The sequence below is a fragment of the Littorina saxatilis genome, linkage group LG9 (genome assembly GCF_037325665.1).
Source record: "Littorina saxatilis isolate snail1 linkage group LG9, US_GU_Lsax_2.0, whole genome shotgun sequence".
In the NCBI taxonomy this organism is placed as follows: Eukaryota; Metazoa; Mollusca; class Gastropoda; order Littorinimorpha; family Littorinidae; genus Littorina; species Littorina saxatilis.
Window position 1 is genome coordinate 35,107,420 of NC_090253.1, and position 22,628 is coordinate 35,130,047.

General features: G+C 41.0%; 2 protein-coding genes and 1 long non-coding RNA gene across 11 annotated transcripts in view; 1 reads left to right on the forward strand and 2 right to left on the reverse strand.

Annotated features, from left to right (window-relative positions):
• Positions 1 to 7,744, reverse strand: part of LOC138977066 (uncharacterized) — a 41,822-nt gene extending 34,078 nt beyond the window's left edge. The window contains exon 1 of one of the 3 annotated variants that reach the window (XM_070349983.1): positions 7,695 to 7,744. The gene's annotated coding sequence lies outside the window, so the exon portion shown is untranslated. Of the gene's footprint in view, positions 1 to 7,646 lie in introns of all 3 variants that reach the window. The other 2 variants (XM_070349987.1, XM_070349982.1) reach the window with 2 other exon arrangements.
• Positions 7,745 to 7,748: 4 nt separating this feature from the next.
• LOC138977039 (uncharacterized) overlaps positions 7,749 to 22,628 on the forward strand; it is a 98,164-nt gene continuing 83,284 nt past the window's right edge. For all 4 annotated transcript variants that reach the window (XR_011459215.1, XR_011459216.1, XR_011459217.1 and 1 more), the window contains exon 1: positions 7,749 to 7,942. The gene's annotated coding sequence lies outside the window, so the exon portion shown is untranslated. The remainder of the gene's footprint in view (positions 7,943 to 22,628) is intronic.
• LOC138975907 (uncharacterized) lies at positions 9,071 to 18,514 on the reverse strand. Of its 4 annotated transcripts, none has more exons than XR_011458806.1 (7): positions 17,614 to 18,514; positions 16,984 to 17,159; positions 16,436 to 16,609; positions 14,739 to 14,853; positions 13,813 to 13,921; positions 12,620 to 12,731; positions 9,071 to 10,816 (listed from the first exon to the last, which is right to left on the reverse strand). It is a non-coding gene; the product is annotated as an uncharacterized lncRNA (long non-coding RNA). The 4 variants fall into 4 exon arrangements; XR_011458807.1 differs by having other exon boundaries at positions 17,518 to 17,632; XR_011458808.1 differs by lacking the exon at positions 17,614 to 18,514 and adding an exon at positions 17,511 to 17,561.

The following is a 22,628-nucleotide window of genomic DNA, read 5'->3' on the forward strand; positions in this document are numbered from 1 at the left end:
AAACACACCAGCAGAAAATACATCAGCAATATTACAAAACAGCAGAGAGTCTGCTCATTAACCAGCGCAAACCTCAAACCAAGTTCACTTAGTGGCTGGTTGTCAACAATAACAAGAACAGCAAGAAATTGATGCGCCTACCAGTACAACACAAAGATATATGTACATGTGAAGGTTAAAGGCACAGTAAGCCCCCCGTAAACCATCACAGATACGGTCAGGCTTTTACACACAGTACAAACACCCTTTCATTTAAACATTCATCACTTGAGAACATCCAAGGTGCCCTCCGTAAAGAGCGAACAATTTTCAAAGAATTTATTTTTGCGTGGTTTATCTTACCCCTGAGCCATCGTGAACCCGTGTGATCCAGTTTCCCTTTTTGGCTCACGAAGTGTAGCCTATGCGATCGTAACTTTGTCTGTCTGTGCGTTTGTGCGTTTGTGCGTGTGTGTGTGCGTGTGTGTGTGTGTTTGTGCGTGTGTATGTCTGTGGTAGAAACTTTAACATTTCCGAGTCTATGTGTGAGTGGTTATCCAAGACTATGGATAAAGCTCGCATAAGATTACGTCACGGTCAAAAGTGTTTGACGTCAATTAATGCATCATGACGGCATGCCTCCCTGTAGTCTTTCTCTCTCGCGTGGTGTGTGTGGTCTCGGTCATTGTTATTTTGAGCGGGCCGAGACTATTTGGCAGTCGTGTCCCTGTAAGTAGGCTACATGCAGACAGACAGATCTAGATCTAGTGTCTCTCTTTCTTGCACAGTGTCACCTAAGCTTACTGTGTGTGTGGGTGTGTATGTGTGACGGAGTGATTGAGTTTGTGTTACTGTTTGTCTATTTCTTACGTGAGCCTTGAAGGCTTCGCCTCTTGTTCACAATGTAGTCGTCAGTTAGTAATTTGAATGCGACTCGATGTGAGCTTATCTGCTATAGCACGTTTTTATGCACGAAACAAATGGCTGTGGTGCACAAGAACTCTAGCGATGGCTTTTGACTGTTGAGAGGAACTGGGGATATGCATAAACCGTCGCCTGCTACGACCCTTGCGTGACCCTGCTTCCGGGCTTTTCTTTTTTTAAACTTTCACAATTTCGAATTGTACTGATCTTGTCTTGATGAAAAAAGAATTCTTTTATGATTAAAGAATGTTTGTGTAACAAGCTGTCAATTTATTATTTAGATTTTAAAAGTTAGGTCTAGTGCAAAAACGCACCACGGTCCAAAAACATTCTGAGACCCGAAGGGAAGTAACTCATTTTTGACCTGAGTTCAGGATGGGTCCAAAAAGTGTCCGAGACAATCTGCAAAATTAATTCTTTAAATATTGCTCGCTCTTTACTTAGGGCACCTAGGATGTTCCCGTTTGGTGAGCGTTCAAATGGAAGGGTGTTTGTACTGTGTGTAAAAGCCTGACAAGTATATGTGATGGTTTATGGGAGGCTTACTGTGCCTTTAATGCACTCTGCTATAATTATGTAGGTCCTTTGTTGCTGCCCTACATGCCAACCGGCATAACGGGCAGTAAGTAAGAAAGTTTAATTATTTACTCCATCAAATTCAAAGCGTGGGAAACCACAGTCTATATCAAAGTTCAGTTTTTACATGTCAGTGTAGACCAACTTACGTAAACTAATAAAAAAAAGTGTGCAGAAAAATGATGTCTCCAATGTGGTCGCATCATTAAACATTTGGCCGGCAAGTCTATTGTCTAATACTAACAGGGACATTAGTACAGTTTTCTTACACAGAGCCAATGCTAACGACAGTGAAAATTATAATTTAAGAAGAATCGGCCCTATGCTCCACAGGGAGTCTACAGGAATAAGTCAAGTAAGTCAAGTCATGCTCAAAACATTAGCATGAAACACAAACTTATTTTTCCATCAGAGTAAGATCACGGATGGTTCTGGTCTGGGGAGAATGTTCAATCTAGCAAGCGCACACACAAGTTTATTCTTTAAATGCAGATCTTTACATCACACTTGTTCAAAAAGTAACTCTGGACAGCAAAAATAACATGAGCAGACATTTTGAATTAAACAAACTTGAAATATTCAAGGCGCTTACACCAAGCTGTCAGACAACAATACTGTAATCATGTAGGTAGAAAAAAAATTATTTTACAGAGCTCGATCTAGATGACAGGCACAGTGGCCTAGTGGATAAGACATCGGCCTCTTAATCGGAAGGTCGTGAGTTCGAATCCCAGCCGCGGCCGCCTGGTGGGTTAAGGGTGGAGACCTGCTAGCGCCTTATCCCCCTTGGTGTGTACACGCAAGCTCAAGACTAAGTGCGCATGGAATAGATCTTGTAATCCATGTCAGAGTTCAGTGGGTTATAGAAACACGAAAATACCCAGCATGATTCCCTCGAAAGCGGCGTACGGCTGCCTAAATGGTGGGGTAATAACAGTCATACACGTAAAAGCCGTGGGAGTTTCAGCCCATGAACGAAACAAACAAACAAGTTATCTAGATGTACTAATGAATTTGAAGTTGCCATTTGAAGCATCCTTATTTCACTTCTGCAATTCAACAGAACCATATCTCGTCAACCACTATGTTAATGGCTTGAATAAAAACCTTTGCACATGTCTTATGTCCAATGTCACAGCCTTGTAGCAAAAGGATGATTTCTACAGCAACATTATCATTTGATTATAGATTATACGAGATCTGGTAGAAATCATAAGGCAAAAGATATACACTCTGAGTGTATACAGGAGTAATCGGTCTGTATGCACTCCAACAATCAAAAGCTCTGTTACAAATTGTAAACTAATGAAATGCCCCCTTACAAGTCATTGGGAAATACCCAATGAAAATCAATCTGACGTACGTATTGACATCCGCCCTTTCTTTTTCGAAGTGGATACAGGGCTGGCAATAATGTACACTCACATAGTATACAACCACTTCTACTAAACTTCTACACACTCCAAGTGTGTTTCATACTCCGACAATAAACTGCTGGGCAGCATAGGTTTTGTGTGTGCGTTTGTTTTTGTGTGTGTTTGTCCCAAGCGTACTTTGATTCTATGAATCGAAGGTTCATTGCGTCCCTTCGCAAAATGACGTTGAATGAGAATCGGAATGTTGATGTGGTTGTCTGGTCTTTTATGTACACTCGTAATCAACATTAAAGTAAAGGCTGTGCAGCATCAGATTGTTTTTGTTTTTTGTACTTTGATAATCAACTGCTCGGCGTTCCTTTCGCAGAGGCTTTGAATGGCAAATTCGCTTCGCAACCGTAAGTTAACATCGGCGTGTATACAGGGGGCAGAATCGTGTATACACTCGGAGTGCGTATAACCAGTGTGATATATAACTATGTTGCATCAGTCTATGCCCTCCCTTTCCTTGAAGGCCTTTTTAGTTTCTAATCTTGACTTGTTTCTCTTCTTCTTCTCCTTTCGTTGAAGGGATAATTCCTTTTCCTGAAGAGCAAGAAAGCTTTTGCTGCCATGGAGATGAAAGTCTATTCTCTCTTTTAGTCTTTCACGGGCACGTTGTCGATTTATCTGCAGGGACCTTGTTTCATGGCACTGCACACAGAATGCAATCTCTGTTAGTTTAGCGTATGGATATAATTACCTGAACATGCACATTTTGTCTTATTTGTACATCTGGGCTTGCATCGTCTCTTAATTAGTCTTACTCTCAAGTCTCCGTCTTGGTGGTACAGCAGTCCCTGCAATGTACGGCCCCCGGCGTGAGCGGACACCTGACATGTACGGACACATTTGCTCGGCACGGAGTGTTTTCCTTCTATATTTGCCCCCCTTAAACGGACACCTGCAAAACGTGGACGCGGACACTCATTTTCGGTCCCAACAGCAGGTCATACCTCCAATGTACGGACAGACCATCGTCAAATGTTCACCACAACAAAGTCGATAACAGAGCAGTCCGGCTCTTGGTACAAAGATCACAGCCGCAATGGCGTGATGACAGTCACTGATAACTTGAGTGCACGTGTACCCATCAGGAGAGGGGGGGGGGTAGTTTTGGTCAGGAGTGGAGTACATGCGAAGATGCCAACATGAAACTGCACTGTGCTCTTTATTCTTGTCTGTGTTGGACGTAAACAACAGAAACCACATGTACAGTCGATGAAGGTCCTGAGCGAAAGAGAGTGAAAAACGGCCACAGTTCTCAGCATCGTGTGTCTGTGTGTAACCTCTTTCATTGACAAGATACTCTTGTTTCCCCCTCAGCCTTGACCAGTGAGTCGGTTGCCTAATCTGTGAACCCTTCAGTTGTCTTCCCAAGTGAAAAAGTACCACATAGTATACTATAGTATACTATAGTATACTATAGTATACTACAGTATACTATAGTATACTATAGTAAATGTACCATGTACTATAGTACCAGTTTCAAAGTACTATAGTATACTATAGTAAATGTACCGTGTACTATAGTACCAATTTCAAAGTACTATAGTATACTATAGTAAATGTACCATAGTACTTTATTGTACTATAGTACATTTACTATAGTATACTGTGGTATACTATAGTACTTTTACTATAGTAAACTGTGGTACTTTTTCGCCTGGGTTGCTTTGTCAAAAGTTAGGACACAGTCAACTGGTTTTGCTCTGAGTGAACAGTGCAACTGGCCTCTCTGGCCACAGCCCCAAACAGTACATGGCTGGAGGGAGTGAGAGAGAGGGAGGGGGGGTGGAGGGGTAGCTGGCTAAACTCTGTGGGGTGTCCGGTGTCACTACATGTCAGCAGGAAGAGCATTGGAGAGAAAAGAGAGGTGTACTCTTCCACACAATTTCCAAGCATCAGTTGTCACGGCTTGGGGTAGGCATTAGTGAGGGAGAGTGGGAGCTGTGTTATGTACTGTGTATTTCCGACTGAAGAGTGAAAAGTCACTGCCATGCCACATGATCGGCATGCAGTCAATAAAGCCAGACAAGAAGAAAATAAATTACATGACTATGACATGCAGCTCTATCTGCTGCTATTTCTTCAAACTGGTTTTCAAGCTTATTCTTTCAAAAATCTGCACACGCTCCTCTGTGCTGTGTTTGTGTGGCTGCTTTCGTATGTCAGTGCATGGTGAGTGTGTTCACTGCCTTGAGGATTTATTTTACGAAGTGGATTCACAGCGCGAGGCGCGTTGTGCAGCGTTGCGATTTACAACGCGCGGCGCTACGAGGAGCGCTGCGATTCACGACGCGCGATGTATTCTGCCAATACATTTCCTTCACAATCGCAAAGTTTACAACAGCTACATCTATCTGATCTATTTGAGAAATAAAACTGTCAATAAAACGAAAAACAGAGCTCCATTCTCTCTCTCTCACTCTTTCAACTGAATTCACCATATATCGCTGCGCCGATGTAAAAACGTGCCTACCTCTGCTGAACAATCCTCATTGCGGTCAATGCGCCTGCGCCAATCTTGGACTTACAAAATGCGACCCTTTGACCGATCGAACCATGGGTTAGGGTTCGGGTTAGGGTTAGGATTAGGGTTACTGTTGTTCACGACTCGCCTGATTAATCTCCCCATGTTAGCGCATGCGCATTGACCGCAATGAGAAGGATTGTTCAGGCAGAGTTTTCCGAGTTCGTGACACCGGCCTTGAATACTTGGCAGTCATATCACTACATGTCATTGCAATGGCTTCTACTATATTCCCCCCGCGGGTTAGGGGGAAGAATTTACCCGATGCTCCCCAGCATGTCGTAGGAGGCGACTAACGGATTCTGTTTCTCCTTTTACCCTTGTTAGGTGTTTCTTGTATAGAATATAGTCAATGTTTGTAAAGATTTTGGTCAAGCAGTATGTAAGAGATGTTTAGTCCTTTGTATTGGAAACTTGCATTCTCCCAGTAAGGTCATATATTGTGCTACGTTGCAGGTCCCTGGAGCAATTTTTTGATTGGTGCTTTTGTGAACGGGAAACAATTATCAAGTGGCTCTATCCCATCTCCCCCCTTCCCTCCGTCGCGATATAACCTTGAATGGTTGAAAACGACGTTAAACACCAAATAAAGAAAGAAAGAAAGCTTCTACTATATGGAAAGGAGCTGAGTTTTTAAACTGGGATGACGTTTTTAAACAATTATCCGAGTACAGTGCCGCGGAACTGTTAATTGGTGTCACACCAGCTAACACTTCAGCAGCCATTTTGGAATTCGCGCATGCGCAGATCGTTTTTTCAGTGGTTTTTTTTCGGTTGATTTGAACGCGTATATTCAGTCTGCAGAAAGTGCAATGTTGTAGTCGTGTAGCCCTGAAGTTGCTTTTGAGTGTCCGGCAAAGAAAGAGTGTAAAATGTTGCTGATAATCATGCATGTACAAAAATAAAGCGCGTCAACAATCTGCGCTGGTGAGAGCAATAGCCGCGCTCTGGGAATCGCTGCGCTGCACAACGCGCCGCGCTCTGTGAATCGCCGCGCTGCACAGCGCGCCGCGCTCTGTGAATCGCTTGCCTTTATTTTATCTCTTCTTTTCAACACTTTTCATACAAATCATTTTTACAGAACGTTTAAAGAAGTATTAGGAGTTTATTGTTATTGTTTAGTAGCCACAAGAAGTGATTAGCATAGACTCAATCCTGTTGTTTGTGTGTCTCTGTGTGAGTGTATGGGGGAGGGGGTGGTGTGGTCACCCCTCCCGTGACCGGACACCTGCAATGTACGGACAGTTTTGCTATGGCCCAAGGGTGTCCGTTCATGAGAGGGACTGCTGTAATATCAATTATCAGACTCAAGATTTTAAAATGTTGAGTCTTGAGTTATCTGTACAAACATGTACATAGTCGGTGCTCATGCAATGACCAAGAAAATATTACAGTTGAGTTAGAGGAGTGATACTCGTCTTGAACAGTTTGAGCTCATTACATTACAGGAAACATTGAAGTTTAACTATTAAGTCTAATTAATGTGGGCAGACCCTGACCTTTACAACAATACCAGTGGGCGTGTGCTTGAGTACCACACAGTTGGCAGTCTGGTTGACTGCCTGACCCCCTGGACCGCTCCCTCTCACAAAGTCTTCCTCAAGATCATCCTCCTTCAGCTCTGAGAATGGGTAAGTCTTTCTTGAAACGTAAGTTCGCTTGCCAAAACTCATGTAACAAATACCACTATCTTTTAGTGGAAGGGTCAAAGACAAAACTTGTTTATTTCTGTGACTTGAATTCAGCAGTGGTGATGGCAGCATGGTCGAAGTACAGAAATGCATTACATGGTCTTTAAAACTCAAATATAGTTGCAGTCTTTTTGTGAATGGAAATGCACACCCGACTAACAACCTAGCTGTCATCCTGAGTGGTCTCTGCTCGATATCGGAAGACTGTGTGGTATCAGTGACAGTGGAAGGCGGGCACGACGCTGAGGAACACATCCCGCGGCAAGGTCCGATAATGACAACTCGATCTGCCAAATTTTGCCCCACTGTCTGAAGCACTTGCCTATTTGTACAACTTGCAAATCCGACTGAGCAGAAAGGGCCCATGCGCTGCCAGCAGTACATGGTCGTGTGAAAATTTTTATCAAATCTCCGCAACAGACAATGTTTCCTAAGAAGTACACAGAGGCACTGGTGCTGACCACATGCTACGTCACATTAAACACATCAACGCTGAGGTTTAAAACACAAACGAAAAGTTGTACTGACTCTTCCTTGCATGACACCTTCTAGTTCTACTGGCTAGTGGGTCCGTACCTTCACTGAATCTTGCTCCTGCCGAGAGAGTAGCCTCCCTTGAACCCACTTGATTCATTTCCGGGCCCGCCGGATAAAAGCGACAAGTCGAAGCAAGAAAGGAAAACAAATTTGTGGATCTGCCTTCAAACTTAGGCAGCTATAGTTGAAAACATTCGTTGTCAGCGATTATTAAGATTTGCCTGACCATCCACAGAAAAGGAATGTCTGAGAGTGTGTTCGTAGTAAACAAGTTGCAGGACTAAAAGGTAGGAGGCCAACATGTTTCTCTTACTCTTAGCGCTTGACACTTTCTCGCTTATAGTTATAGACTGTACATGACAGCTCCTGTGTCTACATGTAGAGTTTCAGCCAACTCTTTCTACAGTGCATAGACCACACGTTTTCAATAAAGAATGTATTCTTCTTCTTCTCGTTCGCTAGTAAAAATTATGTCATATTATGACACATGGTAGTGCCGATACACGGGAATAGTATCAAGGCCGTAGAATGAAACATTGGACATTTATATCCTTAGCGGATTATGACTTTATTCCAGCGAAGCTGGAGGTATCCCACGAACGCTATACTGTAATCGACTTGAGAAATGTTCATGCCGATAATACATGATAAAGAAGGATTCGTTGTGCACGAACACGGGCTACCCCAAGTAAAAAAGTACTACACTATGTACTATAGTATACCATAGTACTTGTACTATAGTTTACTATAGTTTACTATAGTAAAAGTACTATGGTACATTGAATTGTACTATGGTATACTATAGTTTACTATAGTACAAGTACTATAGTACATTGAATTGTACTATGGTGTACCATAGTTTACTATAGTACTAGTACTATAGTAAACTATAGTACAAAAAGTACTATAGTATAATACATTAGTGTGTACTATAGTACATTGTGGTACATGTACTATAGTATACTATAGTAAACTATAGTACAGTTTAAATGTACTATAGTATTTTGGTCACTTTTTTGCAAAAATGTACTATAGTATACTATAGTATACTATAGTAAACTATAGTTTACTAGAGTACATGTACTATAGTTTACTAGAGTAAAGTGTAGTACAGCGTAGTACATTGGCCGCGGTACATTTGTACTATAGTACTTTTACTATAGTTTACTATAGTACAGTGTGGTACTTTTGTTGCTGTAGATTTTGTACTATAGTACTTTTACTGTAGTTTACTATAGTATACTGCAGTACTTTCTTAAAAAAAGTACCATAGCCTTAAAAATTACACTGGATGTAAATGTGGCCCCAATTTTTGCTGAATCAATTGTGTTGTGTGAATTGAATGTGTGTGTGCACGATCAGGCCACTCGCTGCAGTCAATCTGTCACATTTGGTAGGAAAGTAAAGGTTCATCATATGTTTTAAATTTTATTTTCATTTTTCGGCAGAGCATTAATAGTCAAACTTATGTAAGAACATTTTAAAATATCCACTAACATGTAAAAGACCCAATTAAATAATAATTTTAAATAAGGTGTCCATCTTGCACAGTGAGTAACCAAGCAGTTGATTTTTGGTAAATGTCCCAATGCAGAAACAGTTTTAATGCAATTTTGTATAACCCTGTTAACCAGAACAACTAACAATAAAATGCACAAAACAGATTTATTATAGCACTCTTCTTTGTGGGAATTAATCTTTAGCACAACACATATTTTCTCAAAATTATCTCCCCTACAACCAAGTTAAATTTCTATGATTAGCTTTGAAAGTGACCATGCCTACATCAGTACATGAAAGCTCTGAACAATCAAAGGAGACAATGATTGTCCCTATTATTGACCAGAACTCTACCCCAATCTGAACTTGAATAATGCAAACTATCAAGCTGACTTGATGTCATCTAACCCTGTATGTGTGTGACCTTACACAGATAAAGTTATTGAGTTACTTTCTTTCTTTATTTGTTGTTTAACGTCGTTTTCAACCATTCAAGGTTATATCGCGATGGGGAAAGGGGGGAGATGGGATAGAGCCACTTGTCAATTGTTCCTTGTTCACAAAAGCACTAATCAAAAATTTGCTTCAGGGGCTTGCAACGTAGTACAATATATGACCTTACTGGGAGAATGCAAGTTTCCAGTACAAAGGACTTAACATTTCTTACATACTGCTTGACTAAAATCTTTACAAAAATTGATTATATTCTATACAAGAAACACTTAACAAGGGTAAAAGGAGAAACAGAATCCGTTAGTCGCCTCTTACGACATGCTGGGGAGCATCGGGTAGATTCTTCCCCCTAACCCGCGGGGGGTTATTGAGTTACAACGATCTTGCTTCAAACACATTCAAAATAATACCATTTCTCTGTTATTATTATTATTTTCTGTGAACTTAAAAGTTTATGAGGGTCAATTTTACATGGGTCACATCTACAGGTCATCCAACTTCAATAGCCTGTAAAGTATCAAAAATCTAGCTTTCAAAACATTTCAGAAAAATAAAAACACATGCTTTCGCAACACATCCTTGATATTTGTCAAAAATGTGGTTTTGAAAAAATGCCAAATATGGTCATGTTTGAAATTGATTAAACCATAGCAGTATGTTAACTTTGTAAAGTCTATCCCGAAAACCATCCAAGAAAACAACAATGTTCAATTCTGTCTACCCATTGTAAGTCAGCCTAATTATGCTCCACATCAGTGACATTCTCCTGACCTGGTGAGTCAAAACTCACTAAATGTCCAATGGAGAGTTTTCAGCATGCAACCAGAAAGTATATAGTGTGGCGTTATGTCCCTTGTTTTTCAAAACAGGGTTATATATGTGGCAATAATCACATGAAATGTTCTCTGTCCTCCACATCTGTTTGATTTGTGATTGGTGTCCAGATTATTTGCTAGAGGCATCTGATTGTTTATTGTAGCTGCTGTCCGGTTCCCTTTGCCAGTGATATCTGCTTTCCTGTTCTGTAACTTGTATTTATGTTCGCCGATGGCACCCGCTGAATAGTTTTGGTTGTTCTCCAATGGCATCTAGCTAGCTGCTTTGACGTCTGTAAGTGGCATCAAGGTCCTTCACCATGCAGTCATCTGCTGGAAGTGAACAGGAGGCTCTCTTGCTTATGACACCCACACCAGAGCATGGAATGAAACCTGCAATGACACAGCAGTATGACTATGAGAAAGCATGCAGACTGAAGCAAAGAGGGCCAAACTTTAAGAGAATGATAATGAAACCTACCTTAAAGTGCCGTGGCTTTTAGTGCATATATATCTAACTTTTAAAAGTTGTGTCCGTCTGTGTGTGTATTATGATGACTAAAGGCTCCGACTGAGACGGTGGTGGTGGTGGGGGTTTGAAACGTGCTGGTGCGTGTATGTTTGTGCTTGCGTGTGTGCAGGCATGAATGTCTTTGTCAGTATGTGTGTGTGTGTGTGTGTGTGTGTGTGTGTGTGTGTGTGTGTGTGTGTGTGTGTGTGTGTGTGTGAATTTATGAATACAATTGAAGGCACAGTAAGCCTCCCGTAAACCATCACAGATACGGTCAGGCTTTTACACACAGACTACAGTACAAACACCCTTTCATTTAAACACTCACCGATTGAGAACATCCTAGGTGCCCTCCATAAAGAGCGAACAATTTTCAAATAATTTATTTGTGAGTGGTTTATCTTACCCCTGAGCAATCGTGAACCCGTGTGATCAAGTTTCCCTTTTTGGCTCACGAAGTGTAGCCTATGCGATCGTAACTTTGTGCGTGCGTGCGTGCGTATGTGCATGCGTGCGTGTGTATGTCTGTGGTAGAAACTTTAACATTTCGTCATTTGAAGACGTCACATTATGGCGTAAGAGGGTTAGACGTCACGCGAAGGAATGTCTCGGTCATTGTTATTTTGAGCGGGCCGAGACTAGTTGACAGCCGTGTCTGTAAGTAGGCTACATGCAGACAGACAGATCTAGATCTAGTGTCTCGCTTTCTTGCACAGTGTCACCTATGCTTACTGTGTGTGTGTGTGTGTGTGTGTGTGTCTGTGACGGAGTGATTAAGTTTGTGTTACTGTTTGTCGATTTCTTACGTGAGCCTTGAAGGCTTCGCCTCTTGTTTCACAATGTAGTCGTCAGTTAGTCATTTGAATGCGACTCCATGTGAGCTTATCTACAATAGCACGTTTTTATGCACGAAACAAACGGCTGTGGTTCACAAAAACTCTAGCGATGGTTTTTGACTGTTGAGAGGAACGGTGATATATGCATAAACCGCCGTCTGCTACGACCCTTGCGTGACCCTGCTTCCGGGCTTTTCTTTTTTCAAACTTTCACAACTTCGAATTGTACTGATCTTGTCTTGATGAAAAAAGAATTCTTTTATGATTAAAGAATGTTTGTGTGACAAGCTGTCAATTTATTATTTAGATTTTAAAAGTTAGGTCTAGCGCAAAAACGCACCACGGTCCAAAAACATTCTGATAATCATCCATCCACGGCTATGGCAAGTTTACATCGATAGAATGAGACCCGAAGGGAAGTAACTCATTTTTGACCTGAGTTCAATCGGCAAAATTAATTCTTTAAAAATTGCTCGCTCTTTACGTAGGGCACCTAGGATATTCCCGTTTGGTGAGCGTTCAAATGGAAGGGTGTTTGTACTGTGTGTAAAAGCCTGACAGTATCTGTGATGGTTTACGGGAGGCTTACTGTCCGGGCGTGATTTCCGGTATTGAATATTCATAACAGCCGTCCAGCACCAAAACGAGGTGCCATTGTTGTAGAGGACCAAGTCCACGAAAATAAATTCTTTGAACATTTTTCACGCTCGACAGAAAGCAGCCAGGATGTTCCCGTTCGGTGAGCGTTTAAATGGAAGTATGCTTGTACTGTATGTAGACGCTCGGGGAGCTCTGTGATGGTTTACGGGAGGCTTACTGTGCCTTTAATGTATATACATCTATACACACCCAAGAAGATAAGGCGCTCAGCAGGTCTGCACTCATGTTGATCCATTATGTTGGAAACAGGCAGAATTGGATCCTCCACCCGACAGTCACTGAGCTACAGTGCTGCTCTCAGCTATAAGCAAGAGAAAGCAGCTTGAGTGTTTCATCGCATATAATTCCAGTGTTTGCATACTCCATAGCGATTAGCTGAAACTATTTAGCTAAAACATTAAACTATTATCAGTGGAATACCAAAGGGGTGGCATATGTCATCCAAAATATATGGCAATTTAAAGTGTGATTGACGGGACAGAAGCGTTTCAATGATACAAATAGAGAACACTACATAGCCTACTGTGTGTTACTGGGTTTACACAAGTAAAAGTGAATATTTTTTCTTCTTGTTTCTTCGTTCATGGGCTTAAGACTCCCACGTTCAGTCATGTGGATTTTTACGTGTATGGCCGCCCTTCAGGCAGCATACGCCAATTTCGGGGGAGGCATGCTGGGTATTTTTGTGTTTCTATAACCCACCGAACTCCCACATGGTTTACAGAATCTTTTCCGTGCGCACTTGGTCTTGTGCTTGCGTGTACACATGAAGGGGGTTAAGTCACTAGCAGGCCTGCACATAAGTTGACCTGGGAGATCGGAAAAATCTCCACTCTTAACCCACCAGGCGGCAGCGACCGGGATTCTAACTCACGACCTCCCGATTATGAGGCCCACGTCTTACCACCACGCCACTGCGCCCGTCGTGAATATTTCAATATTTGAAAAGCATTAAGTGTAAATCTGGTGCCACACAGCAAGCCATGAAGTATTCTGTTTTCAATTCCTACGTACCGGAGAGATAACCCATGTGGTAACTAAACCATACACCCACATGTGGGAATATCATTGAGGTCATGGCAAGCTAGTCTGGCAGGGACCTTATATATTCCACTGCTCATGATTACAAAGTCACAGATGCAAAGTCATTCTCGGAACACTTTTGGGCTTGCCATTTTCCCGCGAATGTTTTGAGAATGAAGTTTGTCTCGGAGATTTTGCATAAGCAGTGGAAAATGAAATCCCTGTCAGACATGTTGTTTGAACCAACCTCATTTACATGATAGACACGCCTGTGAAGAGATGGTTCATTTATCACATCATGACACATGGGTGGTATCTCTCAGGTAGGAAAAACAATATATCTAAATGCACCAATTTACCTCAAGCACTCAGCAGGTCTGCACATATGTTGATCCATTAGGTCAAAAAACCACCAGAACTTGATATGTTGTCCTAAAGTCACAGATACAGTGGAACCCCCCAAGGATCCTGAAAAAAATAATTAAAAATGAAGAGCCAACACTTGTACAAATTATCTGTCTTTATACATACAAGCACATACACAAATAAATCTGCTTGCACTATGCTGGCTTTAGGCATGTGTAATAAAATGATTTTGGGGGAGCTTCTCTATTTAACCGGGAACTTTTGTTGTTGTCAAAAGCAATTTATGCCTCAAACATTCTCCCACTCAAGACTGAACTATGCATTCAGAATGTGTTGATATCTGACTTAAACTCATAAAAATAACAAAGGCTAGTTTGTAAAAAGACACTGATTTGAAAAGAAAATTTAACTTCAATTACATATTATCATGTATTATATAATCTGTTCTGGGGCTTTTTTCCAGGTCTTTTAAAAAAAGATGTTCACAAACAATAACGAACACATTTTTCAATTCAATGAATGTTTGCAGCACTGTCAGCCGGACAGAAATGACAGTATGTTGACAAAGCCGTAATAAAAACATAACCTGCAGTCCTACCTTAGCGCAAAGAAGTATGAATGGTCTGTGTGTACTCTACAATCTCTGACTGTGGCCTTATGTAAAGGTCGAAAAGAGCTGGCTGTGCTTGGCCATTAAGAAAAATTTCAGTTAATTCAGATTTGTACAAGAAGAGCATAAAAGCATATATTCACAGCATGTATGTCTTGTTATTGCTATAGGTCTATATATCTATGCCACAATGACACAGCAAATACGTACATTCATACAGACATATTCATTTACTCATATAATTTAAATTATATAGCACCACAGGAATATGTTAATATCAAAATCTAATATGAAATTTCCTACACACACCCATGAAGTTCAAGCCCTCAGCAGTTCTGCACACATGTTGATCCAGGAGGTCCAAACACACCCTGCACTTGTTGTCCAACAGTCACTGCTCCAGTGAAACCCTCCATTTAGGACCCTGAAAGATATATAACAAGTTCCATAAAGTGATACAAAACTCTTTGTTGTTGTCCTTATCTGCCGAAGGAGCACCTCCTGTCGCTTCACAGCATCTGTAACACAAGAGAGGACTGAGTATCCAGCCAGAAATTTCATGACTGTATTTTTATAATGATGATCAACAAAACTTGTTAGGGGCTTTTAAAATGATATGACAAATATAAAGTCAGATGCACTTCACCCATTGTTATACTTAAACATAGAACTAAGGCTTGCTCATACAGTGGAACTCCCCTTGTTAGACCTCAAAATATCTGAGAAAAATAGGCCCTGGGTGTCTTAAAAAGGCCGTTGATTGATGATTCACAAAGGTTATTCACAGAAAATATGAAACAAGAAGGGCAAAGCCCATACGACTCACATGCTTGGCCTAAACCTAGCAATGACATCATACACTAAGAACTGCTTTACACATTTTTCCTACCAAAATACATGTGACCTTGACCCAAGGTCAAGGTCATCCAAGGTCATGCAACACAAAGCTGTTAATTCAAGACATAGGAAGTACAATGGTGCTTATTGGCTCTTTCTACCATGAGATATGGTCACTTTTAGTGGTTCACTACCTTATTTTGGTCACATTTCATAAGGGTCAAAGAGACCTTGACCTTGATCATATGTGACCAAATTTGTCTCATGATGAAAGCATAACATGTGCCCCACATAATTTTTAAGTTTGAAACAGTTATCTTCCATAGTTCAGGGTCAAGGTCACTTCAAAATATGTATACAATCCAACTTTGAAGAGCTCCTGTGACCTTGACCTTGAAGCAAGGTAAACCAAACTGGTATCAAAAGATGGGGCTTACTTTGCCCTATATATCATATATAGGTGAGGTATTCAATCTCAAAAACTTCAGAGAAAATGTGAAAAATGTGAAAAATAGCTGTTTTTTAGACAACATTTATGGCCCCTGCGACCTTGACCTTGAAGCAAGGTCAAGATGCTATGTATGTTTTTTGGGGCCTTGTCATCATACACCATCTTGCCAAATTTGGTACAAATAGACTGAATAGTGTCCAAGAAATATCCAACGTTAAAGTTTTCCGGACGGCCGGACGGACGGACGTCCGGACGGACGGACGGACGGACGGACGGACGACTCGGGTGAGTACATAGACTCACTTTTGCTTCGCATGTGAGTCAAAAAGCAAGGTCCTAAAAGGGAGTGTGTCTTTAAGTGTGTGTGTGTGTGTGTCTGTGTGTGTGTGTGTGTGTGTGTGTGTGTGTGTGTGTGTGTGTGTGTGTGTGTGTGTGTCTGTGCATCACAATTAAGGGCTAAACAAAAACAAACACACACCCAAGAAAAGCAAAATTTGTTTGAAAATTTGATCCAAGACAGTGAATCAAACAAGAAATGTCCATCACTGATTCAGACATATTTGAATGTATGTGTGTGTGTTGCAAACATTACACAACAGTGGATCATAAATACCAAATTCAGCTATGCTAGTACCGTATTGCAAATTACATTAAATTTGAAATGTCAGAAAAAACAGGGTTTTTAAATTTTATAATTTGTTGTTAATAATTAACTTACTGGTTAAAGAGTACAACTTTTCACAATTTCAGCACAGAGAATGGAATCCTTGGTGTCTGCTTCCTTTTCTATCTGAATGACTCATTGGTACAGCCATCTGTCATCACCCTGCCGACTGTTTTTTGACATGGAGTCCAGAAGCTCCCCCACCAACTCAGGCAGTTTTGTTTTTCACTAAAAGTAAAAGAATAAAGGTCAAATAGATTTGCACAAAGGAATAAAAAGAGGTTTTCTAGTAATCCAAATAAAGCATGCAGAAATAAAAACACAAAAAGTAACATCAAACAGTTTTGCCTCTTGTGCCCCCAAGACACTGGAATAATGACAGGCCACCAGATAGGCCGTCCATCACTGAAAGTGAACAGAAAAACTTGATGTTTGAATATGTGTGTGTGTCAGTGTGTGTGTGTGTGTGTGTGTGTGTGTGCGTGTGTATGTGTGTGTGTGTGTGTGTGCGTGTGTGCGTGTGTGTGTGTGTGTGTGTGTGTGTGTGTGTGTTATACAAGTTGTACAGGTAATTTAAGACAAGAGTTTAAAATGTCACTTACTTGTTGTCCCTGTCAGTGTAAACTTTCAGCACAAAGAAGAATGGAAACATTGGTGTTTTTGTCGGTTCCGTTCCAATTGAATGACTTGGTACAGCCATGCCATCAAGTTGATCAACCAGCTCACTGTTCCTGTTACCAGTTCAACCTCTTTTCCACATTGCCGACAGATTTTTAATCTGAAAAAGTCATGTAGGCAGGCCTAGATACATGTTTTCAAAATGGGAATTTATAAGTTGTAAACAGTTAACGAAATAGTCCGCTTCTGTCACGTACTCCCCACGAACACCACCATGTGGGGCAGCCAGATCCAGATAGAATCAACAAACAAGTACTAAGTAGATCTAAAACTCAAAGTAAAAACATCAAACTCAAACTCAAACTCAAAGAGAAAAACAACAACCAGGCGGCCCAATGGTCACTGTAATTGTATCAGATTCAGATTCTCACAATGGTATAAACTTTGCAAATCTCAAAAATAGTCGGATACTAGTGACAGTGATAGTGAAAAAGAGTTGTGGCAGCTGTACTCCTCACTCGATAGTCGATGACTTGGCAGTCACAGTTGCAAATCACTCGATAACTCCTGAGCGAATCTGGATACGATAACATGGAAAACTCTTGAAGGCTTACTTCTCAGTCCAGATCCGTCTTCTGCTCTCTTGGTGGGTTCCTTTCGTGATGTTGTAGACCGCTTTTGGCAATCTCCCGTGCTCTTTCTTGTGAGTTCGCTCGTTGAAAATCAGTTACTAGTGCTCTCCCTTGATTTACTTCGGAGTGGTCTCCTCTTCGATTTTTAAGGGACATAACTCTCGTGCGAACCCTTTATTCGTATCGAAAGTAGCCGGCTCGGTTTGTTTTTGTTTTTGTTTGGTCTTGTGTTTGATGACTTTGCTAGTCCAATATTTTATGTATATATACTCAACCTTCGTTTTGCGTTTTTGTTGCAGCTGAGTGCATTTACAGTTCAAAAATCCTCCTATGGTAGTAAAACAAACCCAAAACTACCCAACGACCACATCTGTGAAGCTCGACAGTTTCTTGTTCACGCGAGTGCATAAATTAACCTAGTTATTACGTGGTGTTTGGTCAGAGTTCGATTCAACTGAGTGATTCCGGCCTCCATTTTGTTTTACACAAACTCATGATGATGTCTGACATAGTTTGCTAGTGACGTGTCCTTTTGTGCATGATGTGGTGATCTACCTGATCTAAATTTAGATCCAGAAATAGGTCAAGACCAGCCGGGTCCGAGTACGAAATTAATTCGTAAAAAAATCGCAGTTCTTGACTCTTTGGGTGCAAGTCAATGAAACTTGGTAGTTCTTCTAACGGATATATAGCTGCCTGAGGTATGACTAAAATCCCCAGGGGCTCCGTGCACCTGGATTTGACAAGTTCAGTACTTTTAAATGTTTTTACTAGTTATTTACTTTTATGAGTTACTGTTCCTTTTACGGGTACTGCTCTGTTCATTTTAGCATGTGCATAGATATGCAACGCACACAAGTGTGTGTGTGTGTGTGTGTGTGTGTGTGTGTGTGTGTGTGTGTGCGTGTGTGTGTGTGTCACGGTGTGTGTCACGGTGTGTGAGTTTACGCAGTATGTGTGTGTGTGTATGGGGGATATGTGTGTGTGGAGGGGATGTGGGGGTATATGGGTGTGTGTATGTGTGTGTGTGTGTGTGTGTGTGTGTGTGTGTGTGTGTGTGTGTGTGTGTGTGTAAGCGAATGTCAGCGGTTTGTGTGTGTGTGCATGCGTGGGCGTGAGTGCGGCATGTGCGTGTGCGTGCGTGCGTGCGCGTGTGTGTGTGTGCAGTCTTTTGCTTACATTTACAATTATTCTAAGTATATGTTCCAAGGCAGGGCCGGACTAGGCTAAGAGGAGAGGGGGGGGGGGGGGGTGCCAGTGGTGGTCTAGGGGGATGTTCCCCCTGGCGTGGTCAAGGGGCAGAGCCCCTTGTGGGGGTCAGGGGGCAAAGCCCCCTGAAGCTGATGGGTAGGTCATATTCTGAGATAGAAAAATGGTCGCTCCTTGCATGAAACGGCATCAAATAAACAATAATAAAAAATGTTTTAAATAAGTGAGGTACATGTTTATGCTAGGAGGGGGGTGGGGTTGCGCAACCCCCATACCCCCCCCCCCCCCCCCGGTAGAGTCCAGGCCTGCAAGGACAGGTTGGAAGATTAGGCTAAGCCTAAAACCTTTATCCTGACGTAATAAATTTAATTATGAGCTCTCTCTCTCTCTCTCTCTCTCTCTCTCTCTCTCTCTCTCTCTCTCTCTCTCTCTCTCTCTCTCTCTCTGTTAAGCATTCGATGTGTACATATTCCATAACTTTTTTTTTTAAATCTCATATTGTGTGTGTGTGTGTGTGTGTGTGTGTGTGTGTGTGAGTGTATGTATGTGTGTGTGTGTATGTGTGTGTGTGTGTGTGTGTGTGTGTGTGTGTGTGTGTGTGAATGTCCGTGTATATGTGATTAGAATAGGGGTGCCTCTCTGCATGGGTGAAAAAGCACTTGTTTGTAATGCTTGTATGCCACAACCCTATCTCTGTCTCTCTCTGTCTTTGTCTTTGTCTGTCTCTGTCTGTCTCTGTCTGTCTCTGTCTGTCTCTCTGTCTCTGTCTCTGTCTCTGTCTCTCTCTCTCTCTCTCTCTCTCTCTCTCTCTCAAATTATTTAAAACGAAACAATATTGAACACACAGCAAACTTCAGTCAACTTCAGGTCAAACCAAGAACTTTGCACTTGATCCTACATGAAGAATTATTTTGGCAACTGTTAAATTTAACATAAAAAAGGTATTGTTTCAAAATTTCACTGCAGACCATTTTACTAAGCGTTTCGGGCGGGCGGGAAATAGCTCAGTCGGTAGCGGCGCTGTCTTCAAAACCAGTTGTCGCAATCGGCGTGGGTTCGATCCCCACTTTCGGCGAGGGATTTATTTCCCAGAGTCAACATCGTGCAGACTCTCCTCGGTGGCCGCATGCACACGATAAAGAACCCAAGTTCACAGCGAAAGTCTCAGGGCTCGGAAACATGAATACATGCATGCAGGAAAACAAATGTGTGGGTAGCGCCGTATACTGTATGGCAGCTCGCTTTCCCCATGGAGAAAGCAGCCCGAATTTCCATGAGGGCAACCTCACAGGACTATATAAAATCTTATCCTTATCTTATCCTTATCCTTTAACTTTTAAAGCAATTGTTAAATTCTCTTTTGAAAACTTTTTTTGTGAGAAGCGTTCCAAGGTAACGTTAATGAAATATTAATTTCACATTTGATGCTAACTGTTTACAAAAAAACTAACTATACTTATGTAAATCTGACGTTACAAAAGTCCTTTCTCCTAAGTGAATATGTGCGTACCCACGTGTTTGTGTGTGTGCACGTGCGAGCGTGTGTGTGTGACTGTGTGTGTGTGTGTGTGTGTGTGTGTGTGTGTGTGTGTGTGTGTGTGTGTGTGTGTGTGTGTGTGTGGTGTGTGTGTGTGTGTGAGCACAAAGTATTCCTACGTGTATTTTGCAAATGCACAGTTAACAAGTTTGAAAATATCTCATGTCATCTCCAACAAACGGCTTAATTCACACACACGCACGCACAAAACATAATAAATCTTATATGTACGACTACCTCAGTTGTAAAAACACACCCAACACGTTTACAGGCACAACTGGTGATATAAAACACAATTTTAAAAACAATGTTTTTTAATCAACTTAATTTCAACAACAAAATTGTTATGCTTAGCTGATAAGTTATATTAATAAAACAATAAAAATAAAAACACAAAATGCATGTATACTATTACTACTATACTGTACCGCAGTACTATGTACTGTAGTACTATAGTACAAAGTACCATAGTACAAAGTACCACAGTGTACCATAGTACAAAGTACTTCATACTATAGTACTACTGTAGTACAGGGTACATTCACAAAAAAGTACCATAGTACAAAGTACTAGGTACTATAGTACTACTGTAGTACATGGTACATTCAATAAAAAGTACCATAGTACAAAGTACTAGGTACTATAGTACTACTGTAGTACATGGTACATTCACTAAAAAGTACCATAGTACAAAGTACAAAGTACTCTACTGTACCACAAAGTACTATAGTACAGGGTACATTTACTACACAGTACTATAGTACAAAGTACCATGTACTACAATATGTACTAGAGTACATGGTACATTTACTATAGTTTACTATAGTACAGGGTACATTTACTATAGTTTACTATAGTATACTATAGTACATCGTGTGGTACTTTTTCAGCTGGGACAGTTGGAGATGGAACTTCATCAAAAATTGGGAACATACTAACTAAAATACGGTGGGTGACATGGGCGCCTCCATTTTTTGAGCAAACGCCACCCAAGGCCGCTTTAGCCGGGTAGAAATTCCATAGTTTCCAAGTCTATAGATTAAGCTCGCATAAGAAGATGACGCCGAAAGGCTTTGACGTGAATGCATATGGTCAAGGCTCAGGAGGTGACACCAATGAGTGTGACATGCAAGAACAAATTTCAATGTTATTACAAGCTGACAATTTCCTGACAATTTACTAGGTATGGTCATGCTAAACTTCTACGAAAAATGTTTTTCACACTTGAGCCATCGTTTAGATGTATTTACAAAAATAATATCAATGTTCAAACATAACATGACGCCATCACAATTTCAGATTCAAGCAATTTAATGATCCAAGAACAAACAAAAAGAAATGTTGGTGGTGTTTCTTTATTGCTAGACCACACATCCATCAATACAAACAAGACATGGACTGGGTGGCCGAGTGGTAACGCACTTGCGCTCGGAATCGAGAGGTTGCGTGTTCGACCCTGGGTCGGGCCGCTATTTTCTCCCCCCTTTCCTAACCTAGATGGTGGGTTCAAGTGCTAGTCTTTCGGATGAGACGAAAAACCGAGGTCCCTTCGTGTACACTATATTGGGGTGTGCACGTTAAAGATCCCACGATTGACAAAAGGGGTCTTTCCTGGCAAAATTGTATAGGCATAGATAAAAATGTCCATCAAATACCCGTGTGACTTGGAATAAAGGCCGCGAAAGGTGAACATTCGCCTAACAGGCTTGAGGTTTGCTGGTCGATGTGAATGCGTGATATATTGTGTAAAAAATTCCATCTCACACGGCATAAAAGCGCTTTGAACTTCGGATAAGGCGCTATATAAATAAAGAGAATTATAATTATTATTATTATAAGCAGGTAATAATCTCTAATTGGGTCAAATACCTGAGCTTGAAATTGCTTAAACATAACATGACACCAAAACACTAAGTCAAAATGCAGCATGGAGTTCAAAGACAAAATACTATCAATACTAAGTCCAAAACAGAAAACATAGATAATGTTTGTGTGTCTCCAAAATATCATAATGAAAATACTAATTATAGTCATCAAATTAAATCAATAATAGAGCCATCCTTCACTGGATGCTGCGTAATACCCGAAAATGCCAAAAATTAAACCAAGAACACGCCCAAATCAATCATTTTGGCATTAAATAATAATAAAACATTGTTACATACATTATTTCCTTTGCCAAAAAAAAAAAGTGGATGTGTTACCTTGTCTTTAAATGAGAGGGAAAAAAAAAAAAGTAGCCATGCTTGAA